Below are 24,500 nucleotides of genomic sequence, written 5' to 3'. Positions count from 1 at the left end.
CTTGCTGATGCACTGAGGAAGTATTAAGTGTTTTGCTTTCTCTACAGTCATACAAGATCCTTTCACCAGAAAGGGCAAAACCAAGACTCTGACAGTGCCATAAACCAGTCTTTTATTATCAAGTGGTGGTGTGCCAAAGTTGGGGCCTTCCCTCTTCAGCCTCAGGACAATAAAGACTGTATTTGCAGAGACGTTAGAATAAGATTATTGATATTTTAAACCAGATTTTTTATTTATTCCTCTGATAAACTGTCACCTCCTACACTATAATTCACCTGGTTATGTAGCTCTGAACTACACTCAATTGTATAGAAACCAAGCATCGGAATGTATAGAATCAAAGATGCATTAAGGTTGTAAAAGACCTCTAGGATCATCAAGTCCAACCTTTGACTGAACACCAGTAAACCCTAGAATTTAGTGCCACCCCCAGCTGTTTCTTGAACATCTCCAGGGATATTGACTCTACCACCTCCCTTGGCAGCCCATTTCAATGTTTAACCACCATTTCAGTGAAGAAATTCTTCCTGATTTCAATCTGAACCTCCCCTGGCACAGACTGAGGTCATTTTCTCTTGTCCTGTCACTGATTGCCTGGGTGAACCCCACCTTACATCACCCGCCTTTCAGGTAATTGTAAAAATTAGTAATGTGAGCCTTCCTGAGCCTCTTCTTCAGGCTAAACAACCCCAGGTCCTTCAGGCACTCCACATAAGGCTTGTGCTCCAGACCCTTCACCAGCTCCATTGTCCTTTTCTGGATACACTCCCACACCTCAATGTCTTTCTTGTAGTGAGGGGCCCAGAACTGGACACAGCACTCAAGGTGCAGCCACCAGTACTGAGTACAGGGGGAAAACCACTGCCCTGGTCCTGCTGGCCACACTATTTTTGATAAAGGCCAGGTTGCCATTGGCCTTCATGGCCACCTGGGCACACACTGGCTCATGTTCAGCTAGCTATTGACCAGCATCCTCAGATCCTTTTCCACTGTACACTTTCCAGCCACTCTTCCTTCAGTGTGCAGCACTGCAGAAGGTTGTTGTGACCCAAGTGTAAGACCTGGCACTTCCCCTTACTGAACCTTATACAATTAACCTTGGCCCATCAATCCAGTCTTTCCAGATCCCTCTGCAGAACCTTCCTGCTCTCTAGCAGATCAACATTTCCACCCAACCTAGTGTTGTCTGTGAACTTGCTGAGGGTGCATTCAATCCCCTCATTCAGAACATGGATAAAGATATTAAACAGGCCTGGCTCCAAAAATGAGCTCTGGGAAACACCACTAGTGACCAGCCTCCAGCTGGATGCAACTCCATTCACTACCAGTCTTTGGGCCTGGGCATCTAGACAGTTTCTAACCCAGTGAGCTATGCAGCTGTCCAAATTGTGGACTGCCAGCTTCTCCAGGAGAATGCTGTGGGAGACAGTATCAAAGGCTTTACTGAAGTCCAGGTAGGTAACATCCATAGTCTTTCCCTCATCCAATAAGTGGGCCACCTGGTCATAAACGGAGATCAAGTTGGTCAAACAGGATCTGCCTTTCCTAAACTCATGCTGGCTAGCCTTGACAGATCCCCTGGATGCCCTGTACACGCCATGTGATTTCACTCTTCTCTGTTCCGTAGCCTTTCCTGGCACTGGAGTCAGACAGACAGGCTTGAAATTCCCTGGGTCCCCCTTACAACCCTTCTTGTAGGTGGGCATTACACTGGCTAACCTCTGGTCAGCTGGGACCTCCCCAGTTAACCAGGAGTAATGACAAATGAAGGAAAGTGTTTTGGCGAGCTCTTCCACTAGCTCTGTAAGTACCCTCAGGTGAATCCCATCTGGCCCCACAGACTTGCAAGTGTCTAAGTGACACAGCAGGTCACTAGCCACTTCCTCCTGCCTTGCAAGGGGTCTATTCTGCTCCCTGTCCCTGTTCCCTGATCAGCTTAGGGAACTGATTACCTGGTCTTTCTGTTAAAGACTCAGGCAAAGAATGCACTAAGCACCTCAGCCTTTTTCCTCACCCTTGCAGACAGCATTCACCTCTCCGTCCAACAAGGCCCTCATAATTAGGTAAGTCATGATCTACTGTTCTAACACTTTTACCAGTCCCTCACTCTATGAAGCCACAATCATAACAGATACAAAAAGTTTAACAAATTATGTTCCTATTCTCTTTGAAGTGGTATTTTTATGCTTATATTTAAGTGTACGTTAAAAGGCAATTAGCAATTGAGCAAAGTGAATAATTAATTATGTGCAATTAGAGTGGAACTGTAGACAAATAGTACCATATTACTGGCAAATTTAAACTGTGTGATAAATTATGGCAATTATAGGCAAAGTAATAATAATTTCAATCAAAGAATATAAATGAAAATATGTTCTGTATTCACAATAAAAGTTCAATCTGTTTGCCTGGGTTTAAACTGGCTGCAATTCATACACACCCACATCATTATTATGATTCTTTTGATAAAACATGTTTATTTTTAGCACTACTTTGTATTATATATTTTTGCATACCTAGAAACACTTCCTCCAGAAATGCTCAAAGGGCTTTGAGGATTGTCCTCAGTTCAGTCTTCTGAGACATTTCAAGACATAAAATCCCTTACCTGATTGCCGTGTGTCTCTGCAGTGCCTCGTATGGTATGGTGGACTGCTGAGAGGAACCTACACCTGAAAGGAGCATTTCAGACTCTCTGGTTGGTACCCTCCTGTAGCAGAGCAAGTCTCCTCTCATTAGTTAACTTAACATGCCAAGCTCTCTACTGCAAAAATTGAGGAAATATTCCCTGCAGTTGTCTCTTCTGCTCTCGCAGTAACTTTGAGGAGAAATGTGCGACTGAGTAATGTAGTTGCCAGAGTACAAAGTTTTTACAGGAATTTGTGCAATCCTGTCTACAAAAGCCCAACGATTATGTGAATTTTGGATAGGGAAAGGTAACCTGGTGTTTGAAAGTGCGAGCAAGCACCTATGATTTCAGAACAATGCAAGGAGTCAGACACACTCCAGGAGACAATAACACCCACAAGGGGCTTCGGACGCAGGGCTCGGGGCCAGGTCAGGAGCGATATGTGGCTGCGGGGGCCGTCGGAGGGATCCAGCTGCTGGGCCACCGATGGGATCCCAGGCGTGGGTGCCGCCGTCCTCCCCTTGCTTTCTGGGAAAACATCTGGATTTTAACAGCCAGAGGGATGTCCGGAGCCATGCCACGGGCGAGTGGACAGGCCGGAGTCTCCCATTTTCTTTCCCGAGGTGCGGCTGCGGGGCAGCTGTGCCACGCGGGGCCGTGCCGGACAGGGAGCTGGAGAGGAGCCTCAGGGCAGCCCGCAGTCCCGGGGCCGGCCGAGGTTCCCCTGGGGCCGGCCGAGGTTCCCCTGGGCCCCGCCGAGGTTCCCTTGGGCCCCGCCGAGGTTCCCCTGGGGCCCCGCCGAGGTTCCCCTGGGGCCCCGCCGAGGTTCCCCTGGGCCCCGCCGAGGTTCCCTTGGGCCCCGCCGAGGTTCCCCTGGGGCCCCGCCGAGGTTCCCCGGGGGCCGGCCGAGGTTCCCCTGGGGCCCCGCCGAGGTTCCACTGGGGCCCCGCCGAGGTTCCCCGGGGGCCCCGCCGAGGTTCCCCTGGGGCCCCGCCGAGGTTCCCCTGCGGCCCCGCCGAGGTTCCCCTGGGGCCCCGCCGCTGCCCCGCCTGCGGCACCCGGCGCCAAAGCCCCGAGGGCGCGCGGCGCGGCTCTGGCTCGGAGGGAAAACAAGATGCTCCCTTTTCCAGCAACGCGTTAGTCGTACTACACCCACCTCTGAGCACCGTTTGTGTCCTGGTCCATCATTCAAAGCAAGTTTAAATAATATTTCAAACGAGTTCCAGTCAGTGCTATAACTGCCCAGTGTTATATATCAGCGTTATAGGAAAAAAAAAAAAAAATCCCTAAATAAAAAAGAGAACTATGCAATATGAATATAAGCATTCACTCCAACAACATTACTAGTAAAGTCAGTTTAAGGATATGTACAGGAAATATAAGGATAATTTTCTACATATTCATAGAATTTACCTTATTTTGATTTTAATTTCCTGCATTGTATAAAGAATGTAGAAACCATACTTCAGATAATTTCTAAAATACATGTCTAACAGTTACTGTATTATTTCAGCTACATGACACTTATGAAGTTAGAAAGCCAGGAATGCAATATATTAGAGTTTCTTTTTTAAACTAAAAGTAAGAATTCTAAGTGAAATATTTGCTTTAAACACAATATGCGCAGGACAGACACGGTTTAAGCTCTAGTCAGCATGCAGTCTGATTTTTTCTATTAATTAAACAGGAACGATATAAATGTGCTCAAAGTATGTCCTCACTCCCTCCTTTTTTTTAATCTCCTATTTTGTTTATGGTGAGTTTAATCCTACTAAAATGACTAAACAAATTACAGGAAATTAGGGGTTAACCCATGGGTTAACCCATTGTCATGCTTTAAGGTTCAGTCCCATTTATAAAGTTGTTCCTAGAAACTCTTTCTGTATGTCCAGTGAAAATGGGACATTATAGACTAATAAAACCTTAATACAAATCAATCAAAATTCAATTTTCTGTAGGAAACTGGTGTGCAAGCCATGGAATTACTTCACTGAATGAAAGATGTATGCATTTTGAGTTTGCCTCCTGGATTAAATTTTTCAAGAGGAATTCTTAATCAAGAATTCTATATTTCTAACCTGCCTGTTGGACTTAAATATTCTGAAGTAACAAATCTGAGATAAAATTATATCATTTTATCCTTATTTCTTGCATGAGACATTATTCCCTACGTAATATTTTTCGAAGTTTTTGTTTGCCAACTTTTACCCCCCAGAAAAAGAAATCTTAGCTCTGCCCCACTTGCTTCATAAATAATTTTGTTGCTCTTAAAGCTATCTGAACTTTTCATTTTTAGAGCATTCCCTCATAATATACTGTTACTTTCCTTTCTCTATGAAATCAGCCTCATAGGAAAACTGTTTTTATCTTGCTAGAGAAACCAACAGACAGCAATGTGTTATTTGTATCTAGGCTATTTAAATGCTGCCTTTTCTTGGGTTTTGTGCTGGGCTTGTTGGTGACAGCACTTCCCTTCTTTATTTTGTGGCTTTTCCTCATTTTCTTTCATCACTCATTGCTGCATCACAGGCTTCCACTTTCTGTCCTCTTCATATCAAATGTTTCACTCTCCATTCCCATTTCTTTCCTAGTAACTTGCTTTTTTTTTTTCTTCCTGGCAAGATCTGCATACCTCAGTTATTTGCAGCACAGGCTAGCTCAGATACCAGGTATTTAAAAAGCAAAAATATTACAGTTCTTTTAACATATTGCTCCGTTTGTATGTTAGATGGCAGTTTTATTTACCAGAAAATACCTATTTTTAATGTTCCACTCCACTAAATCATGTCTCTATAACTTCTCAAAAGTATTTGAATCAGCAAATTTACATTGTGCAGATTTCTATACATCTGTCTAAAGCAGAAAAATAGAAAAATGTATTCATCTTTCACTTTTAACCATAGCACCAATTACATCTCTCAGACTTCCTTTCAGAGCCTGGTTGCAGCCCACCAGCTGCTCTGCATCCATCAGGCTTCTACAGCCTGAAAACAGGCTTTATGTTTCATCATTTCAGCCAGGAGGCCAAAACAAAAAATCTCTTTTTATATAACCTGGCAAATATCACAAGAGGAAAGCTCAGCTACATCAGTGGAGGTCAGCCAGAGAAAATAGAAAAAACACAGTGGGTACCTATTTGTGTTCACCTCTTCATGAGGATTAAGGCCACCCTCTACCCCGCATTAAATACATTTACTTGCACAAGGTACAACCTGCACTGACACAGGCTATTGTTTCCTGACATTATCTGTGAACTCTGATGAAAAGGACTAACACCTGAGAAGATGATTTTGTAAACCTAACAGTACTAAACAGAACAATTTTATTGGACAACTGTTTTTAAGAAACTTATTTGTACTGCAGGAGATTAGTTTCACCCACTTGGCATTGGACAGACACACATGCTGGGATGAAAACTGAAGGACAATGCCATGCTTCACCTTACAGAACAGAGATCCTCCACATCAGTTAAGGCCAACACAAAAGAGTGAGAAGGATCCTGGCTGCTGCTCCTCCTCAGAAAAAGTGGGTCAATAGAGAAAGGTGTAAACCAGGTCCTAATGAGACCTTTGGATTCTGTGTATGAAGAGCAGCACTGTTGACATCCATCAAAGTTGTGTGAGTTATAAAAAACAGTGGTGTGTATATATAGGACACTTACATTCTTCTAGTATATGTATTTTTGTTATTAACATCCATGAAACTGTATCATTAACAATTCTGTATGTCTTTCCTTCTAGTTCTCACTGCAGCTGATTGCAGATGTTACTTTACTCTTTTAATGTTATTTTACTATTTTAACTGGAATACAGCCTTGAAAGTGCAAGCACTATTCATAATGCAATGTTGAGATTATTAAAACTAGAGATACATAGTAAAATATGAAAAAAATGTATTTGCATTAATTTGTGGGCTTCTGTTCTGTAAAAATAAACTTTGGAAGTCTCTTAAAAACCTCTTGTGTATTCTCAGAACCATCCTTAACTCATTATAAGCTGAACTGTCACTTTTATTATTGTATGTATTAGACATTGCTTAAAATTAAAAACATTAATCAGAAAACTGCTGTCCTAACCAAAGAAAATATTGCCCAGTCTAAAATTCAAATATTAAATTATTTAATTTACAGTCTGTGGGGTTCACAAGATCTGGATACAGTGTGCTTTGCCTTTGTGTCACTGAATGCATGTGTACTTGGATCACAAGCTTTATACTGGAAATTGCAGAATTCTAAAAGTGAAATGATGCCAAATCTGTGACATATACTATTAAAAAGTATCTTTGCCACCTCCGTGAATGGAGAATATTTCTGGCCAAAATCCAGAAGCTGTGGGATAAATCTGGGCATGTGAGTATAAAAATCCATTCATACAAAGGACTTTGGGGGCAGGGGCTTCACTCATATATATAAATAATGCAAAATTATTTTTCTTTGAGAAGGCAGAAAGTCCGTATGGGGACAAAGTTGGTTACAAGGCAGTTAGAAGACATAATAAAAATTGTTAATTAAATAAAAACAATGGCATTTCCTTGGGATTACTGCCTGGCTTCTGTGAGTATCTGTGAGACAGATAACCCCGTTCACACAGTAATCAGTGATGCATAACTTCAGACATGAATATTCCTCACTGAATATAAAAGAATGTCAACAAAGTCACACTTCTGTAGTCTTTCTAAAACCTGTTATAGTTTCAATGAAACCTTCCACTGCTCTAAATTGAATGGTGCTGCTGGAAGGGGTTCTCAGTCTCCCAGCTTATTCATCTTCAGGTAACTGACATGATTGGGTGCAGAGTTATTTTCACCTCTTCACTTTTATTATGGAATGGATAGGCACTGTGTCCTCTTGTCACACATTATCCAGACAGTAAGAGAATTTAAGGCTAACTATGTCCCTTTTAAAATTTGACCTTTTTTTTTCTTTTGCAAAAAGGTGTTACAGGTATATGTGTGTATCTGTGCCTTCTAAATATTAGCAGGAAAAAAGAAGAAGCTGTATCCATCTTGAAAACCTCCTGCCTTCCTGGAAAGAACTGCATATAGAGATAGGGAAATCAGTCAATAGTTATTCCTGGTGGGAAAAAATTAGGCTTTTTTCCTGAAATACTTTATAAGATATTATTTAGGAAATAAGACTCAAATCTACTTTTATATGTATTCTACTTGTTAAATAGATAAAGAGAACAAACTGAACAAATGTAACAATGACATTTACATGTGTTTGTTTATATTTCCCCCCACTTTTCTATCTGTCCATAAAATGAAATACTGTTTGAAACTTCAAGTGCATAAGGAATCATCTGAAGTCCTTGTGGCGTACAATATAACAGAGACTGGAGTAAAGCCATGATCACTGTGATGTAAGGACAATAGAAAGATTGGAGACACAGAGGCAAAAGGATCTTATAAAGTTTGCATAGAGCCCAATTACTCTTTAAAGCTTTTGGTGTTCAAGCACGTCATTAAACACTTTATGTTGCTGTCCAGACCTCTCCTACACAAGTAACTTGAAAGAAAGATTCCTATTTTGCAGGAAATTGTTCCTTTCTTTTTTTGTAACTTCTCTAACTGTATTATTTCATCCATATTACAGTTACCATGAAGAACACCAAAAGTACAGCTTTGATAATGTTTAATTTATGCATAAACATTATCTTTCTGTATAAGACATATAGCTTCAGAATTCAATCAGCCCTGTCCCTCACAGCTATACCTTTTTTTCTTTGTAGTATTACATATAATAATAATACACACTCTCTCTATATAATGCTATATATATATATGAAACACTGTCTATAACTTTATGGATACTATATAAACAGATATGTACATGTACAGTATGTAAGTGTTATAAAGGGATAATCTACTGTCTTCTGAAAGCCAATGAGAAATAAGTTTTTATTGGAACAAGATGATTTACTAATCCAATCTCTTCCAGTATTTGCTGCTTTGTAACTTGCTATCTTGGTTTTGTAAGGTAACTGCATTCCAGCTATATATCAAGTAGTGAAAATCTTCAGCTTCATGGCATTTCAGAACAGAAGTACTACTTCTAAAGAAGTAGAGTGGAGGCATCAAAAACAGGCCCTTTACCATAAATTGCACATTTTTCTTAAGCAACCCTGCCTTACATTTCTAAAATATGTTTCTTGTGAACATGTGAAGGCTTTGGTAATTACAAATTTATTACAGTCAAATTCATACAGAATGTATCAAGCTAGTGTTAAGATCTGATTATTATGATTTTAGGGAGAAGCCTCTGCCTGAATTAATGTGCAAATGAGACCATACACTGAAGCCAATAGAATGGATTTTATTTAACAGTAAATGTGAGGTAGGGAGAGAGACAGAAGGAAGTGGGAAAAAGAGGGAAGGGAAGAGAAAGAGCATGAGAAAGAGACAGATTATAGGGGCAATATCTACAACAACAACAGTCAGCACCTCCCAGCACAAATCAAACATAGCTTTCACTGAAATAACCACCTGAACCACTAACACGTTTGTATCTCTTACTACCAATTCCTCAAACGTAATGCACTTTAACTCATATCTCTACAGTAGAGATTCCTGATTTGTTTCTGTAAGAAACATGTGAGATTATATGAATAAAACTTTGATTACAGAGATCCTAGAAGTCATGTTCTGTATCAAGTTTTTACATAGATTTTTTTTTTGGTTACTCCTGTCTCAGCTGGCAGATCTTAGAAGGGCCCCTAGATATAATTTTAGATAAATATAACTTCATGTCCATACTCCTCCCCCCCCCCCCCCCCCAGAGGACACTAAAGTCTATACAAACAGAAAGAGACAGTGAGACTCAAGGATTAACAAAAAAAATGATGAAAATTCTGAAAAGGTAGGAGATAGAATTTCTAAAGCAGTGTTCTTAAGCTTAACACAAATCAGTTATGTACCCTGCCTACAAAGATGGCTTGAGTATCAGAGAATACCATGACAACACTCAATCTGCAGTTTGAAGAGAACTACAGGTAGGCTACAAATAGAGTGATGAATATTTGTCATTTAAAGCCAAAATATGAGGAACATGAGAATGTGGTCAAAAATAGGCATCAGGACAATAATGACTTCACAACAAAACATTGATAGGCTCATCATTAAGAAAAGGCAAGATGTGTGAATCCCACGTATAGAGTGAGAAAATTGTCCTGTGAGAAGCACAATATAATTGGTGGTAAAGAAGACTTGCTTTGGTCTTTGGGGAAAGGGGAGTTGGGATGGAGGTGGGGTGGAGGGTGTTGAGCCCATTTTACTTACAGAGAAATCTCTGGGGAAATGTTAAATAAGTAATGAAATATTTTTTTTTAAACTATCTGGATAAAAAGTTATCAGACTATTTAAAACTGAATGTAAGAAAAAAACTGTTAAAAATTATCCACATCTTTATTAGCTGTTATTTCTGAAACTTTATTTTTACTTTTTTTTAATATTATCTTGTACATTTAAACTGATCACCTCCCATAGTATATAGACAAAAATGTTTGGAACAGAAAATAAAACACAATAAAAAAAGAAGACAGAGTAAATTGCTTGTCTGAAGTACCTGCATGCTACATATATGGTTATATACATATACATATATATCCATTGTCTTGCAGTGGAGGGGCAAGAGGAGCAAAGCCACCATCTATTTGTGACTGCAAATACTGACATATTATTGGAAGTGAGAGGGGAAAAGAATTTCCAGTCTTCTAGTTTCATGCCGCTGGTGTGAAGGAGATAACTTGGTAAAATATTTTACCACATTCTTGATAAAACCTACCATTTTTAAAAAGTCAAATTCACTGCTGCATCTCCAGATTAAAGAGTTGACCTTAAAAGGAGAATTTTAAAAATCTACTTCCAAACAGTCATCATTGGAAATATGATAAACTCTTGGTCATTTTCTCATCCTTCCTGACAGAAATAGGATAACATTACTCTTCAAATAGTTCTTATTTGTTTGTTACACCTATTGATGTGTTTATCTCCTGTCATCCAATAATGGACGACTTTTCTGGTGAAATCAGTCATGTCAGGCCTGTAAATGAGAGCACGATTACGGGGAATCTATGCAACATGATAAGGAGTGCTCTGTTTTTAAAAGGATGTTTAGAACTTTGCAAAATTGTCTCTCTAGCCACAGTTGGAATGAATGGATCTTTATTTTCCTTCTAATTAATGTGTTCAGTCTAAGATACTTTTTTGCACTGAGAATTTCCCATAGATGAAATATAAATTCAATTATCTGTGTATATACATACAGTACAGCTGTGTCCCAACATAATTAGCATTTTATTACAACTGACTTGATTACCTACAATATAGGTATATCAGAATATATACCTATACGTATGCAAAAGCACACTAGGAACGGAAAACAAACCTTTATTTAACAAGTTATTCTAGAACAGCTGAGCAGGTTCAAAATGTGTATTCAGGATTAAAGACTTTCTACATTAAAGTAAGCTATATACTCTTTCAAAGATTCAGCTAAATCCAGCTGGCCTCTATCGGCAACCTAAATTCTACAAAGAATTTTCTGCAGAGTTTGGTTGCACAATCTCCAGTTCTGCAAAGAGAGCCACTGCGAGTATAGTTCTCTTATCTAGGCTTGCTCTTTGCGACACTTAAATTCAATTAACTTTAACCCAATTAATTTATTTATATGCCAGCAAACTTGGTACCAAAAATTAGCTTCTAGATTTTCTGTGAAATGAGTGGAAGAGTATCAGAAACTGGAATTTCTTGCATAAGGAGAAGGAGGAAAAAAATATAGGGACCATTTTTAGTCAGCTTGCAGCCTGTGGCTAAAATGAGGAATAAGGGATTGACTGAGTTTTTTGCAGGAACCTGTCACTCTTGGAGACAATATCCCTGCAACCAGCAAGGGTGACGAACTACCACTGAGTGAGGAACTCACAACATCTGGGGACCGGAAAGAGCTGCCTTAGCAAATCTTGTTTGCTATATTTTTGATGGGTTTATCACCTGCCAGTTGGTAATGTGTAACTCTTGCTCATTTATCATCTCTCTGATAATAGAAGACCTTGTCCCTGAAAGACTGGAATCTGTTCAGGACTCTCAACTCAAAGTGAGGGCAGAATTATGTCTGAGAGCCAGATTATAAACCTGAGTGAGTGGGAAGTATATTAGATTGATGTTTACATTTTTGGAGGCAAAAAATTAATCACTGGAACAAAAAAGAGGAGTTGGTCTTTTGGAAATTTCAGGGTGATAGAGAAATAGGGCAGAAAAAAGCACAACTAGCCAAAGCTGAATGGAAGAGTAAGGTTTGTGGATCTCTGTTACTAAACCAGATTGGGGCAACTAATGAGAAGGGGGAAAGGTACAGTCTTTGGCTCCTGTGAAAGACGGGCAAAGAATAGACCATTGAGTAAGGCACTGACAAAAGGTAAGAGTGCAAAAAGAGTCAAAAGGACATTGTGTGAGATAGAAGACCCTGACTAAAGTTGCTGAGTTTTCACTCTGCTTTTGCTGAGACTATTATTATAATGTGTGGAAAAGAAAGACAAACTGAAGAGAGAGAAAAAGCTTCATCTGCGTCTGAGAAATGTTAGATGGCAAGAGTACATGAAATTACTGGGGCAAGGGGTGTCTTTAAGAATAAAAGAGAGATTTTGATATAGGTGGCAGAATGAAGGAGAGGTAGAGCAGAAAGTATTAGGGTCACAGGGATGTGTTGGTTTTGATCTCCTCTTTGAAATAGCTGGCAGAGAAGGAAGTGAGAGGAATTAAAAATAACAAACAGGCAGCAAGAATTGCTAACATGGTATTTTACTGTAAGGAAAATTCCATGACTGAATCCTACAGATGAACAAAATGGAATTTTAAAAAGTCATATTCACTAATCTTTCCTATGAGAAGGTAATGTGTTAGCCTGCACAGCTTTTTGCAAGGAATTCTATATAAATATTTTCAAATTCTCTTGTTTATGTTCCCGATGTAGACTGACATGTAAAAAATAGAAGAAACAAAACATGCACAGAAAAGTGGTTACAATTTTATTCATACTGTAACTTTGCAAACTGTATTTCTTACTGTGAATATTTTGGAAGGTATTTATGAAGGATTCCACTTGGCATCTTAGTCAATTTTTTTGATTCCTTACTGTGCGAGAGATGATGTAAAAAGGAAGCTAACATGATGATGTCAGAAAAAAGTTCACTGTTTGCATTCATTCTACAGAAAGTAATTTACAAGGCTTCAAAGACTTTGAAATACAAACTTGCAGTGAAACCAATATGAAGTTGTGGGTATTATTTTCATCAGGAATCTTATTTAAACCAAGGAATAAGAAAATAGACACACATGAACAAAAAATGTGGACTTTATCCCAATAATGAAAATAGCTACATGTAGCACAGTAATGACAGCAACATATTTACAGAGCTAAGTTTGATTTGTCTCACTCCAGTCGTGACGGACAAAAGCTGGTTGTGATATGCAGAACTGCTGCTGAAATCTCCATACTAACACATTTCTGTGGTTTCCTGATTATAGCTGGCTCATGTCCCATCAGTTTAAGGCTGGGCAAAGTAAGCTTGCACCTGTCAGGTTATATCCATGTAGGCGGTTTCCCAGTCTGTATTGCAGCAGCTTGCTACTACTGCATGTCTTTAACATTAGGATGTGTCATGTTACATTATGCCGACAACATGACATAATATAGAACTTCATGCACTGCTACTGATAGGCAGCAGCAAAACTACAGACTGAACATAAGCCATTCAAGCCCACTTTATTGCAGCAGACTGTAAGAGAATGTGCAGTAAGGTACTAGAAGAGTACTCAGCATGCTGACTAGTCAAAAGTACTTTTGGATGGTTCCATGTACTTTCAGTTTTCAGATTTCATTTGTGCTGGCTCAAGGGAGCAATCTCTCTATCACTGAAAAACACATTCAGCATTAGCCAGTTCCTGAGAGGAATGTCAAATATGAAACCAAAAAACAAAGCAAAAAAGGCCCTGCAATACAGCAGAGCAGGAGTGTCTTGGTGAATTAAACAAGAATTTAAAATAATTAAATTACTACAATATGAATGCTAATATGGTTTACCTTGTATTTTTTGACATAAAGGTTGCAAATGGATTGTCACAGTAGAATGTATGTGTTACAACACACTGTGTAGAACATATGTTAATTTTAAACCTGTGAAACTCAGTTTGTGAAACTGGCATGTACAATATATGAACCTTGGTGGGGTTAAATAATCTGCTGTATATATTCCTAAATTAAAAAAAGACACCAGCTATGAAAAATATGTAAATGGAAAATGTGTGTATCATAGAGCATTTTGGACTACTTACTAATTCCTCTTCATGTTGTGTTGACATAAGTTTACCAATTAAAAGCAAGGAATTAATTTTTCTTTTTATTTGAAAGCTCACTGTTTTCAGATCTTCATTGGAAGGGTGAGCCTAAAGCAATAACCATCGAAAGGAAATGCTATAGGGAAGTCCTGCAGCATATTGTAGCAGGCAATAGGACTGCATTTTAATTCTATATTTTGCAGAAAAATTTCCCCCCGCCCATTATGTTTATACCCTCAGCATTTTAAAAGCACCACAATTTACCTAGAATTTTTAAATCCTGTACTTAATCATTAATAATATATTGTGCTTAGGTTCAATCATAAGTACTTTACACTTGCTGAGGAAACGATGCTAATCATTACAGTTCAAAAAACATACTACTTTAAGCTCCTTGCAGTAACTCTGAACAAAAATATCTTCTTCACTATTTTCCAAAGAGTAAAGACTTCTTATTTTTCAATATAAATATTACACATCTCGTGTCAAGAATCTCCGGGAAGAAGTTACAGTAACAAAAAAAGTTAGTGACAACTATATTGAATTAATTTCTTCCCTGTCAAATTTTAAGGGAATAATTACTCGATGAGTTCATTTCTGGAGTTTAGAATATATTTCCTGTGTATGAACTACAACTGAACAGATGCCCACCACGAAGGGTTTTCCTAATGTTGCAGTACCACAACCTGGGGAGTCAGAATACACCAGCTTACCTTGCAAGGGAAACAGCATGACTGAGGAAGTCCTTGAAAACAGATGTTGTTTCAACTAAAGTTTTCATGCTGATGGTTTGTGTTTTAGTGGTTTTTGTTGTTTTTGTTGGGTTTTTTTTTTTTGTTTTTTGTTTTTTTTTTAATTCAGAAGTTGTCCAAGGACATTGCTTCAGGTAATAGCTCTCTTTTGGGGTTACAGGAAGCAGATCCTTTTTACTGATGCTTTCAGTTCTTGTATTAACAATATTAAAACCAAGAAATAATAAACTCAAATATAAAAGGCTAAAATTTTCATGAAACACTTATCACTTAACCTGAATTGCCAGAGCAGAATAACAGAGGTATTTAACACAAGTATTTAACACAAAGCTTGAAAAATGGGTTTAGCAATTACTACTAATAATGAAAGATGAAGAAGCCTTATCAAAAGTAAATACTTGGGTCTTCTGTGCTCTAAGGCCACACCTACCCCTGCAGCTCATGTTCTGCCATGCTTGGGCCTTGGTCTTTTGCTGACTAATCTCTAACTGACCGCATTTCTCTTCCATACCAAATACGAAACTAGATGTGTTCCCCTCAGCAATGCCTTGCCACCATACAAGAGAAATTAATGTTGTTTAGATCCTTTTTCAATTACAATCAAAGCAAAAAAAAAAAAACCAAAACAAAACAAAAAAACCCCCAATATAGCCTTCCTAGTTCAAGCCATTACTTTTTGCTAGCTAATTTAGAACCCATGTCCAGCGTAGCTTGTGTGGAGCAAGATTTCAGAATTTTGAACCAAAGCATAATTGGTTTTGGACTGTAAAGGATAACAGCAGTGGGATACTTGAATTCAATGAAAGGAGAAAAAAAGAGGGTCAGGGTGGTGTGCTCGTGCCAGGAGAATGCTCTCCTGCAACTTTTGGGAGTTTCCACATTTGAGCAGCATGTGCTGGGCAACAGCTGTGGAAGTGACCCTCCTCCTGGTGTTGTACAAGCTCTTGACATACATTAATGACACAATATCCTCATTTGGAAAATTGTTAGTGGTGTACTGTGAATTTTCAGTTTGGACATACCCACTCAGAGGGAGTTTTACTTTCACATATTTTCTGAATTTTAATATAGCACAATTTAGCAGACTTCAACTGTGGTGAGAAAGATCTGTGCCTCAGTGTAATTTTTGCCTAAATAGAAAAAGACAGAGCCTTCAGATGGAGATTCTCAGGATGAATTTGAATGTTCTCTCTCAAATATGCATCTTGGAAGAAAGAAAGGTGAGGACAGATAGCCTTGTCAGTAGTAGAAATGAAGGATATTTGCCTCCTTCCAGGGAAGTTTTTACACCTGTCTGAACCAGCAATGGACAATGCGTAGAGAAACGAAATGCCTGCACAACAGTCTTATGGGGAAACCTCTCAAACTTTTTCTGGGCAATTGGAACACTTGGTGTGGATAACATTCCCCTGCAATGCTTGTACACTGATGTGTGCAGCATGGGAAACAAACCAGAATCAGAAGTCAGCGTGCAGCCACCGGGCTATGACCTTGCTGGGGTCATGAAGATATGGTGGGAAGGTTCACATGACTGGAGTGCAACAGTGGGGAGTTCTTAGGAAGGGCATTGTAAGAAGGGCAGTGTAGGAAGGCAGTGAGGAAGGGTTGTCTTCCCTGGGATGGAGAATAGCTGGAATGCATGGAGTTCTGCCTTGGGATGGGTCAGGAGTCAGAAGAGAGACAATAGGGAAAGATTAGTGCGCAGACCAACACAGTCTGCTTTTGTAGTTGGCATCTGCTATAGACCCCCTGATCAGAAAAAGAAAGTAGATGAGATCTTCTTCAAACACCTGGAAGAAGCCTCACACTCACAGACACTGGGGAAAGTCCCTCAAGGGGCGCTTTAACCATCTTGATGCCTGCAACCGGTAGAAGTACAGAGGAACTTTTAGAAAAATACAGAAAAAGGTTTCTGAGTTTAAGAACAGCTTTAAAAGGCTTGCGGCTGAGAAAAAAGTATCTTATTTAGCTTAATCCATTTTATTCTGGATCACATTGCTTCTAAGGAAAAGATTGTATCAGAAATACCTGACCAAATGTACAATCATCACCTTCTCCAGGTAACCTGCACAGGTCAGTCTTAAATGTTTTACCAACCCACTTCCCCTTGTATTTATCACATGAAATATTTGATGACTGAATGTTTATAAGTGAGAAACAAAGGATGAAAGGCCCACATTTTCTTATAATTAAACGCAGAACTTCCAACTTAAGTAAACACTCCCTCAAAATACTTGCTTAGATCTGTATTTCTGCAAACATAAACTGATAGTAATTTTTAAAGGGTTTAAAGTTTCTTGCAAAATATTTTGGGCATCATAATAAAGAGCAAATGAAAAATGTATAAATAATAAATATTAATGATTTATTAATTGAAAAATACCCTTTATATTTCTATTCAGCTTGTTAGACTAGTATTCAAAATTGAGAAATATTTTTTAATCAATTTAACTAATGAAAAAAACCAAATAATTAAAAATTAGAGGGCACCTTGTTAAAACAGCAGCTTTAAAAACAAAACACTTTCACACTAAGAGAAATTTTAAACAGTAATTTGCAACTAGTGTTACTGGATAGAGAGAACTGGAGGTAGCACATTTGTTATCAATATTACCATTAGTTGTCACATTTGATTTTTTGTCAGTACAGTCTAAGGTGAGAACCATATTGCAGTCAAGCTTCTAACCTTTGTCCTTCTCTGTAACTGTTTACATGACACAACCACTTCCTCAAAATCTCAGGAAAAAAACCCCAAAAGATTGCTAGATCTTAAAAATCCTGATTAGGTCCTACCTTATATAAATGAATTGTAAGGACTTAAAATGTTTATGCTTGACATGGTTTTGAACAACTAATTTTGTACATTTTTAAAATTTTGTTGTGTCAAAGAAAACTTCTTTTGGAAATTCAAAATACGACAAAGCACACAAGCTTGTTTTTTTGTTTGTTTTCTGTCAAAAAAGCAGTATTATCTTATTCAGCTGGAATATTTTTAAGAACACATGACTGAGGGGAGAAATGCTTTTTTGTTATCCTAGAAACTTTGGGTCAGTATTTGGGTAGTTCTAAATTTCCATCCAGCAAGAGTAAAAAATAAAAAAAACCCAAATCCATAATTTCGTGCATATTTAGAAAAATTCCTTACTTTTTGTATTGTTCATCTGTTTTCACTTGGCTGAGTTACTAGAGTTTTATAAATATTGTTCTTTCATGCATAGTATTTCTTTTATAGCAAATGGTTTTTACAAATTATCACTTGAAGTTTTATTGGTACACATGCACTTAGCTGAAACGGAATAAAACTTTAGATGATCTGATTTAAAGAATGAAAAGTAGGGAGAGTCTCTAGATTTTCAAATGAATTTATTAATTTTGCTTTCATCTGGAATTATTTCAGCTAGATTTTTCATTCTACTTGTAGATAAAATCACCTCAAATACAGTAAAGAAGGTTTCTGTGTAATCTTAAGAGTCAGCTGCAATTTCATTTCTTTTGCTTTTCTGCTGCCTAAACAGAAAAGCAAAAGCCTGTCTTTGGTCCTCCCTCCTCAGAAGGTAATATAATTTGCCAGCTCTGGAACAGGAAAAAATGTCACTGAAAGCATCTCCCAGAGCTCCCCAGGGCCTCTTGCAAAGCCTGGAAGCTCTTTGCTATCCCCATGGCAGGCATCTGTCTCCAGTTCAAGGCAGTATTGTGCCCCTCCACTGCGGACTAGTGTGCCTGAACAGAGCAGGGGGAGGATGCTGCAGGGATACCTTCCTAACCCACAGCAGAGTCACAGGGCAGAAAGAGCTGAGAATGTGGAAGTAAATGAACTTTTAGTATGTGTCTAATTGTACAGTTCTCACAAAATCTTGGAAAAAGATCCTTTGAGAGGCTTGTTATTTTTTCCTCTGCTCATGTGTTCCTGCACGTCAATTTTTAGCAACTCATGTCCTGGGAAAGAATACTATTTTGCAAATGACTCCTTAGCGGTTAAAAGAAAATATTAGAACAAATGATGCTGTTTCACTCCAGCAGTGAACAAACTGGTAACACAGGCCAATTTAATTTTACTGCAGATAATAGTATCATTTAGACATCTCTTTGCTATGAAATCCTGCATGTCAGCTTGAACCTTATTTTCATGACTGAAGTTTAATTTTTAAAATGTTTTTGTAAAAGCATTCTGTTCTTTACTCAGATGCCCAAGCCTAGTAATTAGTGAAGTATGAAACTCTTGATACAATTGTGAAGTCCCCTGTTAGTAGTATAGGCTCTTTTTTGGTGCTTGACCTGATCTTCAGTGTCACTCCAGAGTATGAACTCCTCTGTCAGTAAACTGGGTTTGAACATTCTACGTAAGAAGTAATTGTACTTTTTGGCCAACATGCTCTTAAAGTTGGATTAAAATTTAGTGTTACACTATGATTTTAAGAAGCTTATCACTAATGAAAGCCAGCTAAGAGTTTGACACGCAAAAGGCTTTATAAAAGAGATTTGTATTTCTGAAATCCACATGGAAAATAATCAAGTTAGTTCAAAAAACTATGATATTTCATTTATTAATAATTAATCTACTGTTAAAAGTTAAACTTTTCACACAATGGCTAGTGAATATTCACTTTTAATACTTCAGAGAAGAGTGTTTTAAAAGAAAAGTCCTGGGATAAGGTTGCTCAGGTAGTAGAACAAAAACTGTTGTCATAATCTGTCAGTCTCAGAAGAGGAAATTTTGGATGAATAGGACAGTTTTGAGCCACCATTATGATGTAATTTTGGAGCAAATTCTTGACTGAAACTTAGAAGAAGGTTCTGACTATCAGCAACATCAGGCCTTGGAACAATCTTTCAACAAGAAGAATGGGAGCAAGTAATCTAATAACATTCAGATACCACTGGGATGATTACACGAAATGACTGTAAGGTACCATCATCTGTGGTGGCCTGGAATTGGTATCTCAGAAGATCTCCTCCTTTTCTGTGTTTCTATATAGTTTTAACACCCCTCCCTATTCTGAAAAAAAAAATTAGGAATTTGCATTTATGTAAAGCAAATCCAAGGAAAATTTTGATTTGCTGGTCAACAAAGGATAATCTATAGATTTGTGATATAGTAAAAACAATTTAATACCTCTTTTGTATTAGTCTTCATGAAAAGATCAACTGCAAGCAGACACAACTAATACCATCAAAAAGGGATAAGATCTCACTATGTAAAAAGAAGAGGAAAGGTTACATAGTGCTTAAATAACATAGATATTCTCAGATCATCCATGCTGATAAACTTAATTCATCTTAGGGGATTTAACTGATTAAAATAGACTCAGAGGGCTTAGAGGTCTTTGAAAAATTATGGAGGATGGATGAGATGCTGAAGGAGTGAAAAAGAGCAAACGGATTGCTATTTTTAAAAGGAGGGGAAACGTACAGTTTGGTCTATTTAGCTTCACCCTCCCTATGCTAAATCTGACACTTCAAAAATAAAAATGAGGTGTATTTATTAAATTTGCAGATGTCAGAAACTTGGTGAGACTGTAAATATCTTGGGGAGCGGGATTAAAATTCAGTTATATCTCATATAGATTGAAGGGTGGTCTGGGAAAGAAAGATGACTTTGCAATAGGGACAGATGAAAGGTATTACAGACAGGCAGATATACCCAACTGCACCAGTATGGAAGGAGATCAGTTAATTAGGTAGCAATTATTCAGAGAAAGATCTCAGGGTTAAAGTGGAAAGTGATGAGTTAGCAATGAATATGCCAACAACCTTACACCGTAAAAAAGGCAAATGAGAGACCTGGGATATATGAACAACAGTACAACTGACAAGATAGCAAGCACTTTCCTTATGCTCTTTTCAGAATCAGTGATGGCTCAAGCAAGACTGTGTGTTCAGATTTGAGTGCCATACACAAAGGCAAAGGGATATATTTGGAAATATTTCGGAATACAAAGACCAATCTAGAAAACACAATCTGTGAGAAAAGACTGAAAAGACTGGGATTGTTTAACCGAAAAAAAGAAAAAAAGAAAAAGAGAGAGGGAGAGGGACTGAAGAAGGGTTTAATAAACAAAAGAAGCTGTTGGAAACAGGAGAAAAGAAACTCTGTTTTTCAGTTAATATGGTGAATACAAGCAGAGATAATTCAGTTAAACTGCAGTAACAAAGACTTTGTTCCGGCATCAAGGAAAAAGCAGTTTGATTGGAAAGGATTAGGAACAGACTAGATTCTGAAGTATTGGAAGTATTGGAAGTCAACTATGAAGTCATCAATCAAGAATGACAAGGATATGGCTGATTCTGTTTCGGGCAACTGGGATGGACTAGATGACTTACTAAGGTCCCTTTAAACTACCTTTCTGTGATTAATAAATAAAGATATGAATATGGGTTGATATTTTACAGGGAAACACTGTGAACCTTCAAGAATTAGAAAACTATTAAACACTTTGTTATTTTTAATTATTTAATTTATAGAGTCCAACTAAATCTAATTAGTTTTGTTCTTCCAACAAAGATGAAAATGTTTCACAATATATTTCCCAGTAATTATACTACACCTATAAGATGATCCAGTACTCCTATTTTACCTGAAGAAAAGGTGATTTTACTCAGACAATAACATTGGGTCTAATGCAGCGTGGACAGAAAAGTTGACATGAGTATGAATTTGGAAGACGAAAAATTCAGTCTGTACTGACCTAATAATAGGCCTTTGTGTTGTCTGGCCTAAAGAAATGTTAACTTTTTTAAACAAGTAAACTTTCACATTTAGTGAAATGCCTAAAACAGTATTTTAGTCTCCCTGCAGTACTTTCTACATTTTGTTTCTTTTCTCAGAACATTTAATTTCCAAATAAATAAAATGGATTAGTTCTTAATATCCTCAAATCAAAAGGCTTATATAGACTTAGAGGATATATATGAGCTTTCTTCTGTAGAAATCAGTCAGTTCTACCTTTGAGAAAACTTTCAGTGATTTGGAGGCTCCCAGAGGCAGAACAGATACCAGGACTGCCCACATGGGGAACTTACCTTTAATAAGGAAAAGTGCAAGTTTACAGTGCATTGAGCTCACTAAAGTACTCCCATGTGTGAACACTGCTAAGTGCATGGGACCATCTTCTGCTTTGAGCAGAATGCATACAGATGAATCTAATTTCATTAGACAGCCAAGCTAAAAACAACTGAAAGGAAAATACAGTGACCAGATCCTGGAGTTGCCAAAGATTAAGGGCAATAGGCAGGAATCATGAACCAATTCTCTTAAGAGAGAAAATAGTTATTTTTTCTGGTGTTAAAAGATTTAATGAACCACTGAACAGTGTCACTCTTTGTTAAATCAATAAAGAAAATACTGAATCTCTTTACCATTGTTCACTTGTATAAGAGAATTGTGCATTCAGGCATCCATGGACTAGAGATAGAACACTAAAGGGATTGTCTGAGACTTTTTAATCAGCACAAAACAAAACACATGTATAGTTAGCAAAGCTCAGTTATCTTTTAAGTGTCTTTCCTATTTTCCATAAAGGACAAGAGCCTCAAAAGTACTGCTTTTTGCTTCCTAACAAAAAAACTCCAAATACTTATTCACTGGGCTCAACAGAAGCAGTGTTTAAAAGTTTTAGGTATTGAAGGACCAGATATTAGCAAAGCTACTGATTTCACTTAAATTCAACACAGATATTAATGCTTTCCCAATAAATGAGTTACACCATGTCACTTCAGTTAACCAAGCAGAGGTTTGGGGTTTTTTTGTTTGTTTGTTTGTTTGATGGGCTATTAGGGTTACAGTCATAAATGGCTGTTCTGGGTTTTCAAATATCATGAAGGAAAATTATCATAGCAGGAAAGCACTAAAACCATAAATTGCTAGAAGTTAGCACAGAGCGTTGCTTCAGCAGTTTGGGCATTATGCCCAATGAGACTGAGTGGTACAGAAATCTACTGCACTGATATGTGCTGGCAGCTGAGGGATTTAAGAGAGGTTTTTGAATGCAGCAAGGGGGAAGGCTTGTGGAGGGAGAGGGGACCAACTGAGGATATTGATGCAGGGTATGTAATGAATTACACATATGCGTCAACTCCTTGTCTCAGGGTGACTTTTACCACCTGCTTACTCAGTATTCTGCCCCTTCACTTACTCCTGCCACAATAGAAATTCACACTTGCCCCAAAGGAAAATATTTTTCTGCCAAAGTCCTTGCAGAAAATTGCTCCTGACACACATGCCTTCTTTCAGAGTCAGCTTCTTTAAACTCCAATTTAAATTAATATATTCTGCAATCAGCAAAATCCACTTCAAATAAACATCTTCCTTAGATCCTAGATTTCTCTACACCTGGATTTTGTCTGTTTGATACATACAGTCTAGATATTTAATAGAGCTTTTGGTACCTTTCTGGTCATGCCAAGACTCATAATCAGCCTCTGCATCTCATTCTTTCTGTACCACACTTTTCCAGACAGTTATTTCTCTGTACTGTTTTTCAAGTCCTTTCTTTCCCAGCTGGCAAAGTTCTTACCTGCCATGAAGAAAATGTCTTTTCTTCTCCCCATCTGCATCGCTGCATAATCATTTTGAATAAATTATTTAAAATCTTCCAATTCTCAATTAAATGAAATAATCGCTAGTTTTAAGAATGCTCTCTGAAAGTTAAGAAACGATTAGGCAGAGTATATTGAGATTCTCATGTTACCTGCAGACAAACAGGTATGCTGTGAAACAAGCTTAAGACTTGTCTTTGTCACGCTCATGAAATAGCTTTGTTCCTCTGTGGTTTCTTGCTTTCAGGTGCTAGAAGAATATAAAAAGCTTTACTGACTTTAGATGATAAATCTGCATTTAGAAACTATGTAAATTTAGAAATTTGAATGTGTCACATTTTCCACACGTATATAATTTCCCAAAGACATGATTTCAGTGGTTCATTTTTCATGGTAGTTTTCACTAATTAAACATATTTCAGCATTCTATCTACACTTATTTCCAATTTTTCAAGTTTCTATATCACTGTATTAGTAATGATAAATCACTAATATAATGGAATGAATAATGTTTGTGTTAAAAATGCATTTCTTTTGCCTCTATGAAGAAATTTCACATTTTAAAGAACATGAATAGGCCTTAAAAATTTAAAGTGTAAACCTTGGAATACAGCAGAGAATCCAACCTTTCTTTTATTTTTGAAAAAATAATGCATTTAATCAAAGGTTTAATTCTTTTTAAAGCTTCAATTTTTCCAACTTTTCAGCACGGTGTTAGAGCTGAAACGCTGTGAGCTAGTGCTTTACACAATTCCATTGACACAGCAGACAGTTAAAATAATGTCCTTTCACTTAACCACATTTAACTGAGATAAAGCAACACAAGATTTAATAGCTTCCAGCAGTGCTCAGTGATGGAGTGGCTAGTCCAGACTGCAGCAGCAGGTCACAGGTTCATTCAAAGGGCATGGTGCACATAAACCCTCTCACATGGTAGCGGGCCAAAAGTAGATTTTATATGACTTGATGCAACTACATCAAGTAGTTACAGTTGATTATATCAGCCTTGGATTTGGCTGAAAGGTAGAGTAACAGGAAGAGACCATGTAGGATCTACTCTAGCAGTTTTCAGCAATCCTACTTTAGCCCATCAATGAAGACCAGGATGCAACTGACATCAGCAATACTCCTCTTGCAGAGAAACATGGGAAGCAGGAGTTATTTACCAAAAATTAATTATGAGTGGAGGTAACCTTAAAAACGTATTATGTACACATGATTTCACTCAACAGCATGTCCAAAATGAAGGAAGC

General features: G+C 37.8%; 1 protein-coding gene and 1 long non-coding RNA gene across 36 annotated transcripts in view; one reads left to right on the top strand and one right to left on the bottom strand.

The window, feature by feature from the left end:
- TENM3 (teneurin transmembrane protein 3) overlaps positions 1 to 24,500 on the bottom strand; it is a 1,310,258-nt gene that overhangs the window by 509,288 nt on the left and 776,470 nt on the right. The window lies entirely within an intron of this gene.
- LOC138109049 (uncharacterized) lies at positions 1,851 to 7,106 on the top strand. The gene is made up of 3 exons (XR_011150233.1): positions 1,851 to 2,063; positions 2,632 to 2,698; positions 5,993 to 7,106. It is a non-coding gene; the product is annotated as an uncharacterized lncRNA (long non-coding RNA).

Source organism: Aphelocoma coerulescens, chromosome 4 (assembly GCF_041296385.1).
Source record: "Aphelocoma coerulescens isolate FSJ_1873_10779 chromosome 4, UR_Acoe_1.0, whole genome shotgun sequence".
NCBI classification, from domain to species: domain Eukaryota; kingdom Metazoa; phylum Chordata; class Aves; order Passeriformes; family Corvidae; genus Aphelocoma; species Aphelocoma coerulescens.
The sequence above is the reverse complement of the archived record's forward strand: the minus strand, read 5'-3'. Positions and strand labels throughout refer to the sequence as shown.